The sequence below is a fragment of the Oncorhynchus kisutch genome, linkage group LG17, assembly GCF_002021735.2.
Source record: "Oncorhynchus kisutch isolate 150728-3 linkage group LG17, Okis_V2, whole genome shotgun sequence".
Lineage (NCBI taxonomy): Eukaryota > Metazoa > Chordata > Actinopteri > Salmoniformes > Salmonidae > Oncorhynchus > Oncorhynchus kisutch.
Genome location: NC_034190.2, coordinates 64,862,099 through 64,880,417, shown reverse-complemented (window position 1 = coordinate 64,880,417; position 18,319 = coordinate 64,862,099). Strand labels below are relative to the sequence as shown.

The following is an 18,319-nucleotide window of genomic DNA, read 5'->3' as shown; positions in this document are numbered from 1 at the left end:
AAACCTCCAGATGAAATTCATTGCATCCCCCAACGGTTTAATAAGGCGCAGCATTGCCTTATGATGACAGACAGATGCTTTCCATGCAGGGAGGCAGCCACTGATCGACTTGGTTCAATTATTAATGTCAACTCCCGATTCCAGTCTGTGCCTTCCCCAGGTAAAAAAAGACCTATGCATCAGAGTCTGGGATGATTTTTATAAATTTTATCACATAGCAGAAAGCCACATTGTACAATAGCTCCAGCCACAAAAGGACATCCAGTTGGGGACACTTGCATGGGGTGGGTGTGTAGACGGTGCACCTTTACACTGCCTGCGCCAACCCAAACTATCAATCTACCCCCCGGTCTCCAGTGGAGCGAGAGCCCCATTGTGCTGCCCCATTACCTGCCTGTCTTAAGGAGGGAGCAGCTGTGAATTATGCAACAGCTGTGTTTCTGTTTACAATAAAAGTGTAGTGCTTCGGTAAGCAAACAAGGACATCTAACCCCGGAGGACGGCTGGGTCTGGAGTTTTGTCAAACAGACAAAACTCACACTGACCTCAGGCTAAAGTCACAACACAAGAGGTCTGATGAGGACACATGAGGACGAGACAAGATGTTGCAAGACAGCTCAATTGACAGCCTCGCGGTGTGTGTGTGTGTGTGGTTGCTAATATTGCCGCAGTATAGAACTAGGATGGATGAGTTAGTGTATTATATCATGCTCTTCACTTTAAATCCCACAGGGTACAGTCACCTCATGCTAATGAATGGGGAATAGCATAATTTCTTAAATTCATTTGTGGTTTTCACCTGTAAGTTATGTATTCTACAGCTTTTTCCATCCTATCTCCATACAATTTCTGTCTATGCAGTGGTGCTAAATGATAATGACTGAGCAATCCTATGAGTTGTTCAGATGAGTTGTTCAGTTGCTTGTGCGTGATTAAGTATGCCTTCTATGACTTTGCGTGATTCTTTGTGTTTCAATACTGTGTGTGTGTGTTTGCTAGTAAATTTACAATAAAGGTACAATGAATGTACAGTAGCATATCATAAAAGTAGGGGAAACAATTATATGCACTACTGCCATCATTAACATTATGAGTGTGAAGATAGGACCATATTTTAATGGAAATACCTCTGAATGCTTAGACTAGATAAAAGAAGGCTGGCTGTGAGCTATGCTAGGGCTGTGATTGTATATATCGGCTTAATTTGATGACCATTTCAACCTCAGGGATTAGTAAAGAAAAACCCACTGTTGTTGACCAAAATTCAAACAGCCTCCAGGAAGGAGAATATCTTTTCACAAACAGAACTGTCTGTGTATGTGATCAGAGAGAGGCCTTTCATACTATTTTTCAGCTCCCAATGGGGCATTCTCACAGCATATTACAGTGATAACAACCTCAGAGATAACTGAGAGGAGAATAGAGAGAAACATTTCGGAGTATCCCCAGGGAGACTTTGTAAGTGCTACTAAATGCAACAATCTACATGATTCATGTATTGTGTGAGTAAAATGTTTTTGTTCTTCTTCAGTGCGATAAATGTGCATATAAATATTGCAGTCTATTCATATGAGCCATAGTTATCAAATAGCATCACTTAACTTCTTCAGAATTGTATTGTTTAAATGATAAGAAATCCATGTTAGTCATGGCCTACAGTAATAATTCTGTAGGCTATGTATTTTGTATTATGATCTTCTTATATAAAATACACTTTGGCCGCAACTGAAAGCTACTGCAATGATCCAATCCACAGGAGGAGCTGCAGAGAGAGAGACCCTGAGTCCTGAGGATGAGGGGAGAAAGAAGAAGAAAACACCAATTGAAAAACAGCTGCATGGATTTGGAGAATGCCCAAAGGGGAGATTGTAAGACGTTTTATATCAAGGTCACAACGGGATGGACACAAAGCGATTGTGACTGCTAGTGTTAGAAGTTCTGAGAGACATGTTGTACATACACACACCGATTCTCTTCATGAAATTGCCTGACCGTTACTTAGACACAACATCTATGACGGTGCCACACACTCACCACTCCTAGCAGCCATTGTCATTGGCTAAGTGTTACTCTTGACCCAAAGGGTCTGAAAAAGATGGGCCAGTATCAACTGTACTTGGCACACTCTCCCGATCTACCCCTGTGGCACGATTCTTATATTTAAAAAAGGAAACTAAACACCAATGTTCCCTATAATTTTTATAGGCACTGAGAACATTTCAGGTCTGCGGAGTGCAAACTTGAACGTTGTGAAAATTCTATGCAATTTCCAGCGTGCGTTTACTGTGCGTTAACACTTGCCTGTTCTTAACTGACTTGCCTAGTTAAATAAAACGTAAATAAAAAAAAACACTGAGGCAGTATCCGCTTTAATTTACAGTTTTAACAATGGCCCAGTAGGCTACTATGGATATTTGCTGGACCGCTCGTGCGGTCCAGTTCAAAGTAAACGGCTCAGATCCATATATGGCAATGGTCTACTTGCATATAGGCCGACTGCAGCTCTGATTGGTAATGCCGCATGCAATAGAATCCTACTCCGATTAGTTCTACCAACAACAAAACGTTCCTTTTGTTTCGGTATGTTGCATTGAAAGTGGCTAATATTGCATTGATTCGATCACAATTGCCACAGTAAAGGGAAACGGTGATAGTGTTAACTAACAGGGTAAACTCTACAAAGCTGGATGAAGTTCTATCTGGTGCTTCTCTATGTCTGATATTTCTTCTGCGCAGTCCTGGGTTGGAGCTGCGCGGCAGTTTCAGGGCAACTGCGCGCCCGCCCATACGTGCAGTTTAGAGGGAACATTGCTAAACACCATAGTAGGTATTCACAAAGCACTTATAGAAGTACTGTATATCCTATCCTATACTTGGCTGCAGTGTGAGCATGTCATTGACTTTCCTCTGCCTTTGCATTCTCAAGCAGCAAGACATTCAGAGAGGCAGCATCAGTGACAGCCTCTGAATATCATCTCCCAGTCTCCCAGAGTATCACACATACAGTGCCATCGGAAAGTATTCAGACCCCTTGGCTTTTCCCACATTTTGTTACGTTACAGCCTTATTCTAAAATGGATTGAATACATTAAAAATCCTCAGCAATCTACACAGTTGACAGTACATGTCAGAGCAAAAACCAAGCCATGAGGCCGAAGGAATTGTCTGCAGAGCTCCGAGACAGTATTGTGTCAAGGCACAGATCTGGGGAAGGGTACCAAAACATTTCTGTGGCATTGAAGGTCCCCAAGAACACAGTGGCATCCATCATTATTTATTAAATGGAAGAAGCTTGAAATCACCAAGACTCTTCCAAGAGCTGGCCGTCCGGCCAAACTGAGCAATTAGGAAAGAAGAGCCTTGGTCAGGGAGGAGACCAAGAACCCAATGGTCACTCTGACAGAGCTTCAGAGTTCCTCTGTGGAGATGGGAGAACTTTCCAGAAGGACATCCATCTCTGCAGCACTCTACCAATCAGGCCTTTATGGTAGAGTGGTCAGACGGAAGTCACTACTCAGTAAAAGGCCCATGGCAGCCCGCTTGGAGTTTGCCAAAAGTCACCTAAAGACTCTTAGACCATGAGAAACCATATTCTCTGGTCTGATGAAACCAAGATTGAACTCTTTGGCCTGAATACCAAGCGCCATGTCTGGAGGAAACCTGACACCATCCCTACGGTGAAGTGTGGTGGTGGCAGCATCATGCTGTGGGGATGTTTTTCAGCGGCAGGGACAAGTACAGAGAAATCCTTGATGAAAAACTGCTCCAGAGTGCAGGACCTCAAACTGGGGCAAAAGTTTACCTTCCAACAGGACAACGACCCTAAGCACTCAGCCAAGACAATGCAGGAGTGGCTTCGGGACAAGTCTCTGAATGTCCTTGAGTGGTCCGGCCAGAGCCCGGGCTTGAACTCGATCGAACATCTCTGGAAATATCTGAAAATAGCTGTTCAGCAACGCTCCCCATCCAAACTGACAGAGCTTGAGAAGATCTGCAGAGAAGAATGGGAGAAACTCTCCAAATACATGTGTGCCAAGCTTCTAGCGTCATACCCAAGAAGACTCGAGGCTATAGAATAAGGGGTCTGAATACTTTCCGAATGCAATGTATAACTCTAAAAATGTCATGAATCAAGGGCGCATAAAACTGTTGAGATGTAAATGCACCGGGAACATTTTCATGAGAAGTCCTTACTATACGTGACAGTTCATTTGTTAAGGCGATAGTTCACTAACATGACAAATATACTATTCCCTATGGAGAACTAGCAACATTGCTCAAGTTTAGCTCTGGATGAGTAAACAGATATATTGTTATGGTCTCTGACACCCAAAGTCAGTAAACTACTACTAGTTATCAATAAAATGTGGTAAGTTTGTAATTTTTGTGAAATACTATTTTCTGGAGGTTTTCATTTTGATATAGAACAAGACAAAAACAGCAAGGCCTATCCAATGGGCTTTAAACATGCTCTAAGGCAAATGTATTTCTTTGTTTTTACCATTAAGAGCTTAAGTGATGGCTATTCTTCTGAAAAAGGGGTGAAAAAAATCTAAGTATTTGCAAAAGAGGACCAGAACCTATGATATGAAAAATCAAGGACTCTGCACTATAAGATCCTATCTGCAAAATGTATGGTCTTGAGATAATGAGTATTTTTCCTATTAGTCCCAGATGTGGGCTGTGTGTGAGTAACATAGGCATCCCTTGCATTTTGAATTACACTGGGAATCTGTGTAAAGCACTTCCAGTCTGATGGACTTTGGGATTAGGGATAAGAAGAGAAAATGAAAGAGAAACCATACCAATGTTCCCTAGAAGGTACTTAAAGTGATCTCTGTTTTATAATTATTGTAACATTTAATATGTTATCAGTAGAACCAATAATAGATTAGGCTATATGTCAGTTAAATAGGCAACCAACATAAAGAATGGTCGTGGAAACCAATCTTCCAATTAATAATTGCACTAGTCCTGACTGTACTGTAGTCTAGCAAGCCTGTAGTCTAGCAAGCCCTGCTTGGCACCAGGGCTCTGATGTTACACAATCTGGTGTAATCTGAGAATGGAGTCACAAGGTTGGCATCCTGCAGTGTTAATCTGACTACAGAGGACTCATCTCTGCTCACTGACGTTCAATATGTTCTAGACCCTGTCTGTAAAAAGTATTTCTGTGATGAAACACCTACAGAGTACTATCTCAGATGACAAATAGCTCAAGCCAATTCTTTTAAATGAAGCATGAAATAATTGTGAAATAATACATTTCCCTGGCATTCGCATGGAGGAATAATCCCAAAAGATTTTGCTTGTGGTTGCATTTATGTGTAGGTAGGTCATCACACATCACATTCACAAATCACATTCCCCTTGATTCCCCTTGATTCCCCATTGACTCCCCTTGACACACTGCTCTCATATTGTTGCCAAACAAAATGAGAGAACTAACTTGGTGGCTTCTGCTTGCAAATTTCTGAAGATGACCTTCTTGCTGCTTGAGCAGTGGCTACTGAGCGGGAAATGATTCTATAACAAACAGAAGACATCTCACAGAAGTATGTTAGGAGAACATATGTCTCTTACTTCTACATAATCTTCCCTCTTCCTAAGGAAACATCCATCCATAGGGGTAATGGATCTAATAAGGTAATAAGGTCTGTTAGTGGGTGTCAAAATGTAAAAAACAACAACATTTAAATCAAGTGAGTTATGTTACTTTGTGTGTGCGTGAGTGCATATGTGAGTGTGTGTGTCTCAGCGTTCATCAAATACATTTTATATGCTGAACACCCACAGACACTAAATCACCAAGCAATGCCCCTGAAACGGCAAAGAGAATAACATAAATTATCTTTGTAGTTACACAACAAAGTAACTCTCTCTGCATTGAATGTAGCGTACAGCCCTGCAGTACTGTATACTGTACATTCATTTTTCTCCCACCATCACCGCCTCCTCTTCCTGACAAACAACTTATCTTCTTACTAATGTAATTAACTGCTTGGAGGGTTTTCTCTCTGAGTCTTTTTATTTCCTTCACATTGCTGTAACTGTATATGATTTAGCTTGCAGGCTTTCTGTTATGGCTGATTTTAAGTTAACTACAACAGGGTAAGACATTTTCCAGAACCAGGGCACAAATAACTGACTGTTTCATTTTCAGAAAGAAAAAAAAAACAGCCTGCATGAAGCTACATTTTATGATTTAATTGCACCACTACTCATGCCACAATTACTGACAATTTTTCTCCTCAAAGTTGAGTAAATATTACAGAATGCCAGAAAAAGCTCACTAAATGGAACAAACAGCCCGTCCAGCATATTCCCTGTGTTGGACGCAGGAGATGTAAATGAATCACCCAGGGACAAAGACTCATTAATTGCTGTGTTGCTGATTAATCGTCCCTTGTGAGCGACGTTTAACTTAACATGCAAATCTGTGTCAGAGGATCCTTTCAGTGAGAGTGGGGAGGGAGCAAGGACATACTGGAGACAGACAGACACTACACCCGTGGGGAGAAAACAGCTAACACAAAGTCCATCAGGTACGGAAAACAGCTATTTCCAACATTTAGACAAGGTAGAAAATGTAAGAAATAGAAGCTATGAATAAAGAGGGGCCGAATGGAGGTAACCAGAGGTAGAGAGTTTCTTTAGAACACCACTTATAGTCGTCAAGAGCTGTCTAAATGAGCACACTGTATTTAGATCCTATTTTTTCTGCCCTTCTTGCTTTCTTTGACGCAGTGAACAGACTGTTGAGACTTGAGAGGATGAGAGAGAGAACAATGGAGAGAGAACGGTTTGCTGAGGGACAAGAGGATTGTTGTACAATCCACTAATCTGCTAGCAGGAGCTGTCATTGACTCAGCAGAGAACAGCACAGGGACAGGATGCTACAGTGTCAATAGAGCCAGCAGCCTGCAATTAACCACCTCTTCCTTCCACTTCATCAGTACTAATATGGGATGTATGGAAAGGGACATTAAAAAGGTAGTCATATCTCAGAGGAAATGAGACGCTCCTCCCCAAGACAATGACAACATTTTATAGGACGCTTTCAAGTCCTCTAGATCAATAGATTTGAGAGAGGGATGGCACAGGGCAAGGGCAGGAAAGAGACATTCTTACTGAACCTAAAGGAGCAAACCACAAGTATGTTTATCATGACCAAGGTTTTGTGACATCTGGTGTGCAGTAAATTGAATTTTCCACATGGATATCGACTCAAACAAATCCATGAAATCAAGTGATTGAAATCCACTTAATCTAATTTAGTGGGACACCGAGTTAACACTGACACACGTGGTCATCATCTGCTCCTGCCTCCACACTGTGGGGCATACAGAAGCCTAATACATGCTCGTCAACAGGGAGCTTTTATCCATCTTCCTCTCACTGATCTCCTCTCTATGTCCTCTCAATCTGCCTCTCATCCAAGCCTTGTTTCTATGGAGAAGAAAACAGATATGAAAATAAGCTATTGGTCAAGAGTAAAAATACACCCCCACTCAAGGACAAAATTCGACACAACAAAACCCCATGAAGACATTTCAGTATGTCCTCTCCTTCCTTCTACCCCTTTTCTCCCCAATTTCATGGTATCCAATTGGTAGTTACAGTCTTGTCTCATCACTGCAACTCCCGTACGGACTAGGGAGAGGCGATGGTCGAGAGCCGTGCGTCCTCGAAACACAACCCAATCAAGCCACACGGCTTCTTGACACAATGCCCACTTAACTCGGAAGCCAGACGCACCAATGTGCGTCTGTACACCTGGCGACCGTGTAAGTGTGCACTGCGCCCAGCCCGCCACAGGAGTCACTAGTGCGCGATGGAACAAAGACATCCCTGCCGGCCAATCCTTCCACTAAGCTGGACGATGCTGAGCCTATTGTGCGTCGCTCTAATGGGTCTATGCGACAGAGCCTGGACTCGAACCCAGAATCTCTAGTGGCACGGCCGGCTGCGACAGAGCCTGGACTCGAACCCAGAATCTCTAGTGGCACGGCCGGCTGCGACAGAGCCTGGATTCGAACCCAGAATCTCTAGTGCCTTTAGACCACTGCACCGCTTGGAAGGCCGTCGTTTCCTTCCTTGCTGAATATATTTTGTTATTTACTATGAATACATTCGATTATACAGGGTCACTGAGCTGCATGTGTACTGGGCACAGTAGATGAGACAGACACATTTAGGCACTTTGATTTTCATGTAATTTTATTTTTACAAATGGACCCAAAAATGTACGAATTGTGGTGGCGCCACGACACGACAAGCTAGCAAGGGTTTTTGACAAAGTGAGCTTCACGCTTCAGTGTGCATAACAGCACAGGCAATTTGGCTCTCTATGTCCACAGGAGTGTCCCACAACATGGTTACCACGGTGCACTCCAACACAGTGTAGTCACAGAGTAGTGTAGCCAGTGACACATGAGGCTGGCTGGTGGAGAGAGGCTCTGTAATGTAATTGCCTTGCAGTGTACCACCAGCTGACCTACACCCACTACATGGTGTACTGTACTGCTGAGAGCAGTCAGATAGGTAGCTAGGGAGTGGAAAAGAATACAAAAAAGGATTCAAATGAATGTGAACGAATTCGGTGCTCGAATTTATGAGGTTTACGCAGTATATGCTGCATATAACATCTGTTTTTACTTAAAAGGTCAGAATAATTCTAGTCGCTTATACATATGTAATAGCCTTGGTTATAGGACAAAGAAGAGAAGAGTAGAGAAGAGATGAGAAGAGTAGAGAAGAGATGAGAAGAGATGGGGCAAGATGACCAAGTACCATCTATTGGGTGACTACATACAGCTCAAGGTGAAATGCATAGTGACATCATTGCTCTGTCTCCCGTCATGATACAGTTAGGTTGCCCAGCAGTTTAGCAGTAACAGTTCCTCTCTTGGGAGTCTCCATGATGATGTCACAGAGAGAGAAGACAGTAACAGGGTTATGAAAGGCCTTGGTCATTGGAGACTGGGCTCAGAGACAGTGTCTGTTCTATCATTCATATTCAGTTCCCCCCATGAGCAGCATAGTGGAACATAGATCAGTCAAGCTATCTTATCATGCATCATTTGCTTGCTGTAAATAATCATTTACAATTGTTTTTCATTGACTGACTTTACTAGACTGTTCATCTTGGAATATTGATATCAATAACACCTTGCAGAAATGTTTTTCTCTGTTCTCTTCGAATATGACGAAATCCTGGTACATCAACATTTCATGGCAACAGCATCCTTCCTTGCTTTTAGTTGTCTTGACATTTCTACATAATGGCCTATTCCCCAGTCACAAGTGTCATTGAGGCTCATGAAACCTGATTAAATGCATCTCACAATGAATAGTCCACAAAAGGGAGAGAGAGAGAGAGAGGTCAAACCCAAGGTCATGGATCTCATATCACAGAAGAAAATATTGTCACTTAGAGCAATTGCTAATGCAACGTTGGTCCCTATAATCATGTCATAGTGGTCAGTGATACATGATACTGTATGAAATGGCTGTGTATCGCTCTACTCATCCTGACTATGACAACTACCTGGAGAACACCCACTATTCTGGATGTAAGCCAGCTCCAGTTCCCTTAAAGGCCACTAGCAGTGACATCATTGCTGGTAACTCCCTGGCAGCAGATAGAACACTGGCACCACAGTGACTAAGCAGAGAGAGAACATTCAGCAGAGAAGGATGATTTAATTAGTGTCACTTCAGCGTGATGGAGTAGAAGCCATCAAACCTCCAGAGAGGCTCCTCAACATACAGGAATGTAGTATGTGTATGGTGGTGGGAGCTTGTACTGTTCGCCGGAACCTGCAGGTATAACATTTGAATGAAAGACAAAAGGAAAATTTTCAGCACAATTGTAATTTATGTTAAAGTAATTTAGCTAGCCTCTTTTTTTTTAAAGGTCTGACATACAGACATGCTATGACCTATTCATAGCGAATTCAATGCAACAATTTATTCAAACAATAATCTGCCAACATGCCAACACCATTTCACATGGTTAAAACATGCTTAAGTAGCATGTTCTTCTGAAATGTCGTAGAGCGGGCCTCTGATTAGCAGTCACAGTTAAGGTTGCAAAGCTACCGGTAATTTACCAAAGTTAACCGGAATCTTCAGTAATTTACGTAATTAACAGAAAATCTATGGCAATCTCTCATAACTTTGGTCATTTATAATTGAATAACTTTTTAAAAAATGTATTAATATATAGTATTAATTTATTATATTTGTGTCCATATTGTCCATGAGTTTCTAGTAGATAAACCATATGGTTCAATAGAAAATAGCCTAATTAATGAAAAAAGTATCTTAACAATGGCATTATTTTCTATTAACTCTGCAACTTTTTCACAACTGCCACCAGTTTGACACCAAAATATTGACATCAAATACATACTGACAGTAAAATAAATACAAAAATATAGAAAGAATATTTCATGATGAAACCCTCACATTAAACACCAATGATATTCACTACGGTGATGGTTTATATTTAGAATATTGTTCTACAGATTTGTCATTCTATTTTAAAATCATCTTATGTAATTATTTCATACACGATACTTTATATGTGACAAGGCCACACAGAGGGCCAGACACCTGTGATTATCTGAAGTACCCAAAAGGGCCACTAGATGTCTTGTGATAGATAACTTTAAATCATTGAAAGATACCAAAATGCTGGTGGTTTATTGGTAAATGATGGTAGTTTATTGGTAAACTTTGAAAGTTTCCAGTAATATACCCTCTTTTTGTAACCGTTGTCACAGCTCTCAGCTGCCCAGAGCTCATTGAAGGTCTGCCTGCAGCAGCAGCAGCAGTTGGGAGGAGAGTAGAGCACAACCAGGCTGCTACACTATGACATCCCTCAATATGCCAGGCGATGATTTGTTGCCGAATTAAGCTGCGGATGAATTATTAATCACTCCTCCAATGACAAAATAGGCTTTTAATTGGAAGTCCGGTTGGACAACAACAACAACAACAACGGGCCGGACCCCGACGGATGCAAACTCATTCCATCGACCTGCCCCTGCTCTGACTTCCCCTGGCCTCTGACTGAGACAAGTGTGCCAGATTGCATGCTGTAGAGACAGGAATCCATCTGACCAAGGGGAAGGCTGTCCTGCAGTTCTTCTATATTGGTCTGTGCTTTGCAGTGTTAGATCTCATACAGACTACAGTATTTTTTTCTCTAATGGTATGTTAATGTTTCACCCACAATTGGGATTTGTACTAAAGCTTTTGTGTTATTACATTTGCAAAAATGAAAGAAAAAGGAAACAAACCTCAGATAATTTAGTTAGACTGCAAGGATTTGTTATGTATAAAAACAGAACCACTTTTTCAAATACCCCATCAATTAGAGTAGAGATGGGACAGGACAGAGAGGGGTATTAAAAAAAGAGATATTGTGCATTGCATTTAGCATGATGTTTTAGGTTACGTTAGGTTACATTATGAATGGAAGACCGATGGTACAATTACCATAGGAATTATAGGACGTGTTGTATCATACCTCTTACCAGGTTGTACAATAGCATATGAATTGGATGACGAAACCTATCATACATTTTGGTGGATGTTTAGTTTTATGTTTTTCTCTGGGGCCAGGTTTCTTTTTGTGCCATAACAACAAAAGATAATTATGGGGAAATTTAAATTGGCAGTTAGGGGAAATAATGACAAAGGTTAGGATAATTTATGTAAAAGGTTAGGAGAACGAAACAAAAGTTTCGGTGAATTTACGTAGCAGGAATAGATTAATTTGGTCACGTTTAGAATACATGTTAGGGGCAGGATTAGCTAAAATGCTGCAGTTGTCCCCAACCGGATTTGAACACGCAAACCCTTGGATTGCTACCGAGACAGTCGCGGATTACACACACACACGCACCAACCAGACCTACCTACCTACTTTCGTTTCTGTCTAAAGTAAGTAAACCATTAGTAGATATCACATTTATTAGCGGTGCTGATAAATCCTGTACGTAAAGCATGGTTCCTATGACTTTGATGCCAGGCTGCATTACTGAATCTATACACGTTGCTTTGTATGATTTGGATTACCTGACAGTAATTTAAAGGAAGTTATAGCTATAGTCAATGTTATAGTCTTATTCTGAGAATATGGCCAGCACTTTAGATTAGTTGACATGTTGACCAGCTACAACTGTAAAGTTTCAAACATATCAAACAAACTGGCATCACGGATAAGTTCTGGGTAGACAATATAGGACACATACATTCCCTACTGTATATCCACACAAATTCAGGCTGCATTTGGATTTCCCTTGGTAGGTTATGCTCTTGAGTTTGACAAGATGGTATAGCATATATAAGCACCATACATTGAAATCAAAGATCAATACCTTCACCATCTAAGTCTCCATTGACTAGAATACCAATTAACTCCACATAGAGATGTGCAAATAGCCATACATATTGTACACACGTAACATACATTACTAATTTATGCTGCGTAAAGTAGCCTAAGTTATGTGAAATGTAGCCAACTAAACTGAACATGAGAGAACCAGCAGTCTATAACTCTATCCATGTAAACTCGACTGCAACATAGTAACATAATTCGCATATCTCGTAACATTCCTCACACAGAAATAGAGGCAATTATTCAATAGCTTACCTTATTTCATCCTTGACTGTTCGGTGGGTGTCGGTCACACAAGACTTGATATCCTATTACATGTCCCAAAAATATATGTCCTTTTTATCGACAATATGACTGATGAGTAGGTAAACTGCGCTGATCTAAAATATCGCACAGGTTTAGATTGGCAGCCCTTCTCAGTCTAATGGAATGAACATTGTTTTCTGTCCTCCGCTGTTGTGTCCCCCTGCGTGTCGAAGGATAAACGAGGCTAAATTGGACCCCACGGCGGTAGACTACCCATCACAGAGTCTCATTCATGACACGTTTGCAGTGGAGAAGCGTTTCTGTGGCAGCCGGTGATGCTGCGGCGTTTGGTCAATGGAGACATGGGATGAGAGGCGGGGGTGTGGGCAGTGGGCAGCACAGGGCCCTGAAACAGAGCAGTTCAATAATTACTATAGTGATCAGCTCAATATATAGCAAACTGTCATTTACAACAAGGACATCTGCATTTGACATATTAAATTAATTAATATTAATTAATATTAGTTGAAACCAAATACTGCATGTGTGCATGTGTGTGTGTGTGTGTGTGTGTGTGTGTGTGTGTGTGTGTGTGTGTGTGTGTGTGTGTGTGTGTGTGTGTGTGTGTGTGTGTGCGTGTGCGTGTGGGTGTGTGTAAAGTGTGTAAAGTGTGAGAGAGAGAGAGAGAGAGAGAGAGAGAGAGAGAGAGAGAGAGAAGGGGGGATATGTGGAAAGGAGGAAATATTTTACTAAAAACATCATGCTACATTTTAGATGGGCTTGGGTATTCCAGGTCCTAAAAGATCAATCATGTTTTCTTTTTTTATTACTACTAGTTCTTTAATACCATCCTCCAGCCACTTAACCATTAAAAGGTATCATAAATGGTCTTTGCTCTGGTCTAGCCACTGTCATCTAGTTGATTGCAATAAGGAGCACTTGGCTGACTAAGCAATTTGATCTAGAATCCATAGAACATATTACTGTGCATGGTGTGCTGGTCAATTCCCAAAGTTAAAGTTATGACATACTAGATACAGTATCTCAGCAAGCATGTCATTTCTCCTGGAAGCAGCAGCCAATATAGGCTTTGCAAGATGCAGGGCTTCCATTGCTGAAATATTGATTGGATTACGTGGTTATCATTTAAGAGGCTGATAAAGCCATGTCCACTGCACAATCTATGTTATGAGGTGGCCCATTTCATAGAGCAACAGCAGGCTTGCCTCAGGGGTGGGAGTTGTATGTGTGTGACTGATTCCATGTTTGAAGTTGTGGTCTTTCGTCATCTGCAATAGTCTGTGCTCTTCGGTGCTCTATACGGTATACTTCATGTTTTCACAAGAGTAAAAACACATATACTGTATGCTGTTGCATATAAGGCCTAAAGCATGTTTCACCATAACCCTAACTCTAGCTTCATGTCCACATCGTGGTTCAACCCTAACCCTAGCTTCATGTCCACATCCCAGTTCAACCCTAACCATAGCTTCATGTCCACATCCTGGTTCAACCCTAACCCTAGCTTCATGTCCACATCCTGGTTCAACCCTTACCCTAGCCTCATGTCCACATCCCGGTTCAACGCTAACGCTAGCTTCATGTTCACATCCCAGTTCAACCCTAACCCTAGCTTCATGTCCACATCCTGGTTCAACCCTAACCCTAGCTTCATGTCCACATCCTGGTTCAACCCTAACCCTAGCTTCATGTCTACATCCTGGTTCAACTCTAAGCCTAACCCTAGCTTCATGTCCACATCCCAGTTCAACCCTAACCCTAGTTTCATGTCCACATCCTGGTTCAACCCTAACCCTAGCTGCATGTCCACATTCTGGTTCAACCCTAACCCTAGCTTCATGTCCACATCCCGGTTCAACCCTAACCCTAGCTTCATGTCCACATCCTGATTCAACCCTAACCCTAGCTTCATGCCACATCCTAGTTCAACCCTACCCCTAGCTTCATGTCCACATCCTGGTTCAAACATTACCGACCATTTCGAATCTCACCATACCTTCTCTGCTATGCAATCTGGTTTCAGAGCTGGTCATGGGTGCACCTCAGCCACGCTCAAGGTCCTAAACAATATCTTAACCGCCATCGATAAGAAACATCACTGTGCAGCCGCATTCATTGATCTGGCCAAGGCTTTCGACTCTGTCAATCAGCACATCCTCATCGGCAGACTCGACAGCCTTGGTTTCTCAAATGATTGCCTCGCCTGGTTCACCAACTACTTCTCTGATAGAGTTCAGTGTGTCAAATCGGAGGGTCTGCTGTCCGGACCTCTGGCAGTCTCTATGGGGGTGCCACAGGGTTCAATTCTTGGACCGACTCTCTTCTCTGTATACATCAATGAGGTCGCTCTTGCTGCTGGTGAGTCTCTGATCCACCTCCACGCAGACGACACCATTGTGTATACTTCTGGCCCTTCTTTGGACACTGTGTTAACAACCCTCTAGGCAAGCTTCAATGCCATACAACTCTCCTTCCGTGGCCTCCAATTGCTCTTAAATACAAGTAAAACTAAATGAATGCTCTTCAAACGTTCGCTACCTGCACCTGCCCGCCTGTCCAACATCACTACTCTGGACGGCTCTGACTTAGAATACGTGGACAACTACAAATACTTAGGTGTCTGGTTAGACTGTAAACTCTCCTTCCAGACCCATATCAAACATCTCCAATCCAAAGTTAAATCTAGAATTGGCTTCCTATTTCACAACAAAGCATCCTTCACTCATGCTGCCAAACATACCCTTGTAAAACTGACCATCCTACCAATCCTCGACTTTGGCGATGTCATTTACAAAATAGCCTCCAATACCCTACTCAACAAATTGGATGCAGTCTATCACAGTGCAATCCGTTTTGTCACCAAAGCCCCATATACTACCCACCATTGCGACCTGTACGCTCTCGTTGGCGGGCCCTCGCTTCATACTCGTCGCCAAACCCACTGGCTCCATGTCATCTACAAGACCCTGCTAGGTAAAGTCCCCCCTTATCTCAGCTCGTTGGTCACCATAGCATCTCCCACCTGTAGCACACGCTCCAGCAGGTATATCTCTTTAGTCACGCCCAAAACCAATTCTTTCTTTGGCCGCCTCTCCTTCCAGTTCTCTGCTGCCAATGACTGGAACGAACTACAAAAAACTCTGAAACTGGAAACACTTATCTCCCTCACTAGCTTTAAGCACCAACTGTCAGAGCAGCTCACAGATTACTGCCTACCTGGTTAAATAAAGGTGAAATAAAAAAATAAAAATAAAACAGATTACTGCACCTGTACATAGCCCACCTATAATTTAGCCCAAACAACTACCTCTTTCCCTACTGTATTTAATTTATTTTGTTCCTTTGCACCCCATTATTTTTATTTCTACTTTGCACATTCTTCCATTGCAAATCTACCATTCCAGTGTTTTACTTGTTATTGTATTTACTTTGCCACCATGGCCTTTTTTTTGCCTTTACCTCCCTTATCTCACCTAATTTGCTCACATCGTATATAGACTTGTTTATACTGTATTATTGACTGTATGTTTGTTTTACTCCATGTGTAACTCTGTGTTGTTGTATGTGTCGAACTGCTTTGCTGTATCTTGGCCAGGTCGCAATTGTAAATGAGAACTTGTTCTCAACTTGCCTACCTGGTTAAATAAAGGTGAAATAAAAAATAAAATAACATCCTGGTTCAACCCTACCCCTAGCTTCATATCCACATCCTGGTTCAACCCTAACCCTAGCCTCATGTCCACATCCTGGTTCAACGCTAACCCTAGCTTCATATCCACATCCTGGTTCAACCCTAACCCTAGCTTCATGTCCACATCCTGGTTCAACGCTAACCCTAGCTTCATGTCCACATCCTGGTTCAACCCTAACACTAGCTTCATGTCCACATCCTGGTTCAACCCTAACCCTAGCTTCATGTCCACATCCTGGTTCAACCCTAACCCTAGCTTCATGTCCACATCGCAGTTCAACCCTAACCCTAGTTTCATGTCCACATCCTGGTTCAACCCAAACCCTAGCTGCATGTCCACATTCTGGTTCAACCCTAACCCTAGCTTCATGTCCACATCCTGGTTCAACCCTAAACCTAGCTTCATGTCCACATCCTGGTTCAACCCTAACCCTAGCTTCATGTCCACATCCCAGTTCAACCCTAACACTAGCTTCATGTCCACATCCCAGTTCAAACCTAACCCTAGCTTCATGTCCACATCCTGGTTCCAACCCTAACCCTAGCTTCATGTCCACATCCTGGTTCAACCCTAACCCTAGCTTCATGTCCACATCCTGGTTCAACCCTAACCCTAGCTTCATGTCCACATCCTGGTTCAACCCTAACCCTAGCTTCATGTCCACATCCTGGTTCAACCCTAACCCTAGCTTCATGTCCACATCCTGGTTCAACCCTTACCCTAGCTTCATGTCCACATCATGGTTCAACCCTAACTCTAGCTTCATGTCTACATCCTGGTTCAACTCTAACTCTAACCCTAGCTTCATGTCCACATCCCAGTTCAACCCAAACCCTAGCTTCATGTCCACATCCTGGTTCAACCCTAACCCTAGCTGCATGTCCACATCCCGGTTCAACGCTAACCCTAGCTTCATGTCCACATCCCAGTTCAACCCTAACTCTAGCTTCATGTCCACATCATGGTTTAACCCTAACCATAGCTTCATGTCTACATCCTGGTTCAACTCTAACCCTAACCCTAGCTTCATGTCCACATCCCAGTTCAACCCTAACCCTAGCTTCATGTCCACATCATGGTTCAACCCTAACCCTAGCTTCATGTCTACATCCCAGTTCAACTCTAACCCTAGCTTCATGTCCACATCCTGGTTCAACCCTAACCCTAGCTTCATGTCCACATCCCGGTTCAACCCTACCCCTAGCTTCATGTCCACATCCTGGTTCAACCCTACCCCTAGCTTCATGTCCACATCCTGGTTAAACCCTAACCCTATCTTCATGTCCACATCATGGATCAACCCTAACTCTAGCTTCATGTCTACATCCTGGTTCAACTCTAACTCTAACCCTAGCTTCATGTCCACATCCCAGTTCAACCCAAACCCTAGCTTCATGTCCACATCCTGGTTCAACCCTAACCCTAGCTGCATGTCCACATCCCGGTTCAACGCTAACCCTAGCTTCATGTCCACATCCCAGTTCAACCCTAACTCTAGCTTCATGTCCACATCATGGTTTAACCCTAACCATAGCTTCATGTCTACATCCTGGTTCAACTCTAACCCTAACCCTAGCTTCATGTCCACATCCCAGTTCAACCCTAACCCTAGCTTCATGTCCACATCATGGTTCAACCCTAACCCTAGCTTCATGTCTACATCCCAGTTCAACTCTAACCCTAGCTTCATGTCCACATCCTGGTTCAACCCTAACCCTAGCTTCATGTCCACATCCCGGTTCAACCCTACCCCTAGCTTCATGTCCACATCCTGGTTCAACCCTACCCCTAGCTTCATGTCCACATCCTGGTTAAACCCTAACCCTATCTTCATGTCCACATCCTGGTTCAACCCTAACCCTAGCTTCATGTCCATATCCCGGTTCAACCCTAACCCTAGCTTCATGTCCAAATCCTGGTTCAACCCTAACCCTAGCTTCATGTCTAC

The 18,319-nt window shown here is 42.6% G+C and overlaps 1 protein-coding gene and 1 long non-coding RNA gene across 2 annotated transcripts in view; one reads left to right on the top strand and one right to left on the bottom strand.

Annotated features, from left to right (window-relative positions):
- Positions 1-12,993, bottom strand: part of LOC109908104 (disks large-associated protein 4) — a 115,193-nt gene extending 102,200 nt beyond the window's left edge. Inside the window, exon 1 of the mRNA XM_031794357.1 lies at positions 12,668-12,993. The gene's annotated coding sequence lies outside the window, so the exon portion shown is untranslated. The remainder of the gene's footprint in view (positions 1-12,667) is intronic.
- LOC116354428 (uncharacterized) overlaps positions 6,465-18,319 on the top strand; it is a 42,872-nt gene continuing 31,017 nt past the window's right edge. Inside the window, exon 1 of the long non-coding RNA XR_004203675.1 lies at positions 6,465-6,545. This is a non-coding gene — a long non-coding RNA (uncharacterized LOC116354428). The remainder of the gene's footprint in view (positions 6,546-18,319) is intronic.